The sequence below is a fragment of the Primulina eburnea genome, chromosome 9 (assembly GCF_022965805.1).
Source record: "Primulina eburnea isolate SZY01 chromosome 9, ASM2296580v1, whole genome shotgun sequence".
Taxonomy (NCBI): domain Eukaryota; kingdom Viridiplantae; phylum Streptophyta; class Magnoliopsida; order Lamiales; family Gesneriaceae; genus Primulina; species Primulina eburnea.
The window spans coordinates 2891869-2898993 of record NC_133109.1 but is presented as its reverse complement, the minus strand read 5'-3'; positions in this window follow the sequence as shown (position 1 = coordinate 2898993).

The following is a 7125-nucleotide window of genomic DNA, read 5'->3' as shown; positions in this document are numbered from 1 at the left end:
TTCCAAATGCTTTCTGGAATAGAAAACAACATATTGTAGATCTCCCTTATGAACAAGATTTTAATGATAAACAAATCCCAACCAAAGCTAGACCAATACAAATGAATTCTGATCTAGAAGAACATTGTAAAAAGGAAATACAAGATTTGGAAAAGAAAGGTCTAATTTCCAAATCTAGATCTCCTTGGAGTTGCGCTGCTTTTTATGTTAATAAAAATTCTGAAATTGAAAGAGGGACTCCCAGATTAGTAATAAATTATAAACCATTAAATAAAGCATTAAAATGGATCAGATATCCTATACCAAATAAAAAAGATCTATTACAAAAACTGCATAATGCTTCTATATTTTCTAAATTTGATATGAAATCAGGATTTTGGCAAATACAAATTTCTCAAAAAGACAGGTATAAAACTGCTTTTACAGTCCCTTTTGGACAATATGAATGGAATGTAATGCCTTTTGGGTTAAAAAATGCCCCGTCTGAATTCCAAAGAATTATGAATGAAATCTTCAATGATTATTCAAAATATTGTATAGTTTATATTGATGATGTCTTAGTCTTTTCAAACAACATAGATGAGCATATAAAACACCTAAAAACATTCCTTTATATTACAAAACAAAATGGTTTAGTAGTATCCAAATCAAAAATAAGCCTATTCCAGATTAAAATCAGATTTTTAGGACACTACATATCACAAGGAACTATTACACCTATTGAAAGATCTTTGCAATTTGCAAATAAATTCCCTGATAAAATACTTGATAAAAATCAATTACAAAGATTTTTAGGAAGTTTAAATTATGTTCTAGATTTCTGTCCTAACATTAATAGAATAGCAAAACCTTTACATGATAGGCTTAAGAAAAACCCAGTTCCATGGACAGAAAAACACACAGAGTTAGTACAGATAATCAAAAAACAAGTATTAGAAATTCCATGTTTACATATTGCAGATCCTAGCCTACCGAAAATAGTTGAGACAGATGCCTCAGATCTAGGATATGGAGGTATTTTAAAGCAAAAACAAGGAGACAAAGAGTATATAGTTCAGTATACATCAGCCCATTGGAACGACACCCAAAAGAATTATTCTACTATAAAAAAGGAAATTTTGGGCATTGTTTTATGCATACAAAAATTTCAAAGTGACTTATTAAATCAAAATTTTTTACTAAGGATAGACTGTAAAAGTGCGAAAGAAATTTTACAAAAAGATGTTCAAAATCTTGCATCAAAACAAATTTTTGCACGATGGCAGGCTATATTAAGTATTTTTGATTTTAATATTGAATTTATCAAAGGAGATACAAATTCTCTACCAGACTTCCTTACCCGAGAATTTCTTCAAGACAGAATCAATGCCGCCGAAAAAAGATAAAGACAAAAGGCCTATCCAAACCTCTGTTGATCCAGTAAAACCAAAAAGTTGGTATGAAATTGTTACAAAAGAAGAAGAGCTCGATACTGCCCAATCCAAACTCCAAATTCCAAAGAAAGAAAACTGTGATATTGAAACCAGACTTCAAATTCTTGAAGCTCTTCTTGAAGCATCAAAGGACAAAAAATCTCTAGAAAAAGAAAATTCCGAAGAAAAATCCTCAAAAATCCAAGTTTCAAATACTTTCCAGGTATTGTCAAATTCAGATGATTCCCCTACAACATCCTCACAAAAACAATCTTTAAATCCTCAGGTTTCTTTGACCCAACCCTATTTAAAAGCCTCTTCAGAATTTTTTGAAAAACCTATATGGCAAAATATTATTAATACTGAAAGAGGATTCGATAGTTCTGAACCATTCCAGATTCTTCAAAAATATTTTGGAAAAGGAAGATATTATAAACCATATGATATTAATAAAACCCCTTATTTCTATCAAGCCATTCTTGAAATTACAGAATCCGTAATATTTAAAAATTTCTTCCTAGAAGAGAAACATGAAGATCCGGCATATTCTACTTGTAAGATTCTCAAAGTCATTGCTCCAGCTGATTGGGGATATGACTTAACCAAATCCCTATTCTTTCCAGAAAAACTTAAAGAAACACATTTCTTCGAAATACCTTTTAATTATTGGGATTATCATCAAGCATGGTACAATTCCTTTTTGATCCAAAACCAAAAACATAAACACACATGGCTTTTCTATTTTGACACAAAAATATGTGATCCCAAACAATTTCCATTTTGGTGGAATTCATGGTGGGAATTTTTCGGTTCATCATATGAAATTCTAAAACCCCCAATCCAAAGTTCGTTCAATTTATTCAAAGCTCAGTATAAACCCACAGATGAAGAAAAATCATTACAACCCTTAGCCCTTTTTTGTACAAAATTCTATGTTCCATGGGTTCTTGCATGGACAGTAGAACTTTCTAATCAAAAACTTCCAGTACTTGTAAGAAGATTCAAAGTTAAATGGTGGGATAAATTTAAAAGTCCTCCAAGCCTTTCAATTATGAATATTCAAAAATGGATTAAAGACTGTAACGTCAAGACTCCAGAAACATTCCAAACACCACAGCAGACAGACTTTTTGGTACAAAAATCTCAAATGGCAGCTATGCTTGCAACAGCAAAAACTCCTGAAGAAATGCAGGCAATATTGATGAAATTTACACCAGCCTTATCAAACAGATCAGAATCTCCAGAGCCCTCTATCCATTTAGATGATGATGATGATGGACCTATTTTTGGAAACAGTGGAATGTAAATATGAATTGTAAATTTTAATTTTTGTATTGATTGTAATATTCGTGTATTTAAAAAAAAAAAAAATGACGACGAAATGATGCAAGCATGACAACGACAAATACTATTCAAGATTCCGAAAATGCCCTTGAAGATATCTATAAATAGAAGACAAGTCTCCCAAGGAAAGGCAAGTTTTTGATACCAAGTTTTGATTCCCACTTTCACTTCCTTTCTTCTCTCTTCTCTTTCTTACTTTTCCTACTTTCTCCACTCACATTCAAGGTGTTCTTACCTTACAAGCTTTATGTTCTTGAAGAATTTGTAAATCCTTTGAAGATATATTGAAGTTCTTATTTTGATTCCAAGGTGTGTTTTATTTATGTGTTAAATACTTGTATATATATATTATATATTATATGGCCGGTTAAACCGCCTAAATATATATAAATACCTATATATATTATATATATATCTTGCACCATTTTCATCTCATCCCATGTAACTATAGGGTCATGCCCATATCGTCTCCTACCTAGTACTAACTTATCCCACCAAGTACTAGCATAGTCGGTAAACTCACGGCAAGCTCGTCTTACCTCATTGCTTCGGTATAATCCTCCCGTCTCTCAAATACACACTCCATTCTCTCTTCCCACTCAAGGTACACCTTTGGATCGGCTTCCCCACTGAAAAATGGAATTGTCATCTTCGTACCACTCAGTCTATACCCTTCCCGGCTTCTATACCCCTTATCCTCATCAAATCTCCTATAACGATCCATGTTCAACAACGTATCTCCTCCAACTCTACACCTCGCCATTCTCATCAATATGCATATCATACATCTCCTCTTCTTCACACCTCCGAATTTTTTTTCGTTGAGGCTTAAACTCCTTCTCCCACCTTCTATCCAACCCCCTAACATTCGTTTAAATTGACGTCCGTCAATCATTATCATCAAGAAAAAGGTTAGTATAAAACAATAAAGAATCAAGTTTCCTCACACAAATTCTCACTAGTCCCCAAGAAAATTCACTCGCACTCGTCTTTTTCCCTCACCACAAAACCTCACAAATCACTCCAATGAAAATTCACTCCACTCAATATTTTCACTCAAGTGAGAATTCTCAAGGGGGCGCTTAAGTCTCGTGGCTTCCAGTATCAAACTATGAGATCAATCCTGTGACGTCTAAATTCGACTCACTTAGACACACAAAGACAAGCAACTTTGAAAAATTGACTAGAATGCGACTAAACGATAAGGACAAACTTAACGCTGAAATAAGCGCTAAAATTCCAACAAACACCCGATTCCAAAATTAATATTTTTTTTTCTCCTTTTTTTTTTCGGGTGAACAGTACTGTAAACAGTAATTCCGGTATGAATAGTGATTCCGGAGTGAATAGTAACTCCGGCTTGAATAGTAAATCCGGCGATGACATTTAACCTGTCGGATGAATAGTGCCGGCGATGGAACAGTAAGGACGGCGGATGTACAGTACCCGATCGGTGACAGTAAATTTTGTCGTTAACAGTACCCGACGTGAACAGTAACTTCGGCGACGATGAATAGTAACCGGCATAACAATAATCGCGATTTTTTTTTTTTCCTGATTCAACAACAACGTAGAAATCGCTACACGAAAAATCGGTATTGAAAATCCTACGAAGAATTGAACGGATACGCTTACTTGAGTCAAAAACCTTGAGCTCTGATACCACTTGATGTGAATCTCGATACGAATAAATAGCAAAAACGATTAAACAATCACACCCTCTATCATTTACGATAACAAGACTCGTGTGTTTTCCCGATCTTTGAAACAAGTAATGGATAGGTGTGATATTCACCCTAAATAGCAAGAGTTTAGCAACAAATAAACACGAGAGAAACAATCGCGTTTCAAGAGAACCTCCAAAGAACCCGCCCTTGGCAACCCTCGTGATACCGATTGACAAACGCCACAAAAGATAAATCTTTGATAATTTTGATTGATACAACGCAAAAGTTATAACGAAACTTAGCTAGTGTTGAGAGAATCTCATATCATAAAAGATGAATAATAATCAATTGTTGTTTACAATGATGAAATTTTTGAGTATAATTGTCTCAAAATCAAAAGATATCAAATCTACTTGCCAAAAAAAATAAACTCTAAATTAGGAAAAAATCTGCTCTCCCATTCGTAAAGGACACGGACCCCGTGTAGAGGTCCGGAAGGGGGTCCGTGTAGGCACTGTAATTTTCATGGCTCGAAAGTAGTAGACACGGACCCCGTGTACAGGTCCGTGCTCGGGTCCGTGTAGGCTCGGGATTTCTCTTCCTCAAGTGTAATGGACACGGACCCCGTGTGCAGGTCCGTGTGTAGGTCCGTGTAGGCTCGGCCTCTCCACACATGCATGAATGATATTCCTTTGGCCTCCCGAGTTACTCCCATGCATCACGACCCCTTCATGCTTGCTCATGAGCCCGTGCAATGCAGCCTTGACTCTTCTTCCAACCATTAGCACGTCATGCCCGATCAGATTCACATCACAATCCAAGTTCTTTTAAGAATAGCACGCAAAGTGTTCCCAAAGTTCATTAAAACTTCAGTTTGTCCATCCGTTTGAGGAGGACAAGTAGTAGTTACAACAATATGGAGCAAAGTTTAGCCCAAAGTAATCCAAAATAGAATCCCTCCCCTTCTTAGTCCTAGGCAACCCCAAAATAAAGTCCATAGAAATGTCATCCAAGTTCTTTTAAGAATAGCACGCAAGTGTTCCAAAGTTCTATTTACAATTCAGTTTGTCCATCCGTTTGAGGATGACAAGTAGTAGATAACAACAATTGAGCAAAGTTTAGCCCATAAAGTAACCAAAAATAGAATCCCTCCCCTTCTTAGTCCTAGGAAACCCCAAAATAAAGTGCATAGAAATGTCAATCCAAGTTCTTTTCAAGAATAGCACGCAAAAGTGTCTCAAAGTTCTATTTACAACTCAATTTGTCCATCCGTTTGAGGATGACAAGTAGTAGATTACAACTTTATTTGCAAAGTTTAGCCCATAAAGTAATCCAAAAATAGAATCCCTCCCTTCTAGTCCTAGGCAACCCCAAAATAAAGTCCACAGAAATGTCAATCCAAGTTCTTTTTAAGAATAGCACGCAAAAGTGTCCCAAAGTCTATTGACAACTTCAGTTTGTCATCCGTTTGAGGATGACAAGTAGTAGATTACAACAATATGGAGCAAAGTTTAGCCCAAAAGTAATCCAAAAGATTCCCTCCCCTTCTTAGTCCTAGGCAACCCCAAAATAAAGTGCATAGAAATGTCAATCCAAGTTCTTTTAAGAATAGCACGCACAAGTGTTCCCAAGTTCTATTTACAACTTCAGTTTGTCCATCCGTTAGAGGATGACAAGTAGTAGATTACAACAATATGTGAGCAAAGTTTAGCCATAAAGTAATCCAAAAATAGAATCCCTCCCCTTCTTTTAAGAATAGCACGCAAAAGTGTCCAAAGTTCTATTGACAACTTCAGTTTGTCCATCTGTTGAGGAGTCAAGTAGTAGATTACAACAAATTAGCAAAGTTTAGCCCATAAAGTAATCCAAAAGAATTCTCCCCTTCTAAGTCCTAGGCAACCCCAAAATAAAGTGCATAGAAATGTCACCAAGTTCTTTTTAAGAATAGCACGCAAAAGTGTTCCCAAAGTTCTATTTACAACTCAGTTTGTCCATACGTTTGAGGAAACAAGAGTAGATTACAACAATATTGAGCAAAGTTTAGCCCAATAAGTTCTATTTACAACTTCAGTTTGTCCATCCGTTTGAGGATGACAAGTAGTAGATTACAACAAATGAGCAAAGTTTAGCCCATAAAGTAATCCAAAAATAGAATCCCTCACCTTCTAGTCCTAGGCAACCCCAAAATAAAGTCTATGAAATGTCAGTCCAAGTTCTTTTAAGAAAGCACGAAAAGTGTTCCCAAAGTTCTATTTACAACTTCATTTGTCCATCAGTTTGAGGATGACAAGTAGTAGATTACAACAATATGGAGCAAAGTTTAGCCCATAAAGTAATCCAAAAATAGAACCCCCCCTTCTTAGTCCTACGCAACCGCAAAATAAAGTGCATAGAAATGTCAACCAAGTCTTTTAAAAATAGCACGCAAAAGTGTTCTCAAAGTTCTATTTACAACTTCAGTTTGTCCATCCGTTTGAGGATGACAAGTAGTAGATTACAACAATATTGAGCAAAGTTTAGCCCAAAAGTATCCAAAAATAGAATCCTCCCCTTTTAGTCCTAGGCAACCCCAAATAAAGTCCATAGAAATGTCAATCCAAGTTTTTTTAAAATAGCACGCAAAAGTGTTCCCAAAGTTCTATTTACAACTTCAGCTTGTCCATCCGTTTGAGGATGACAAGTAGTAGATTACAACAATATTG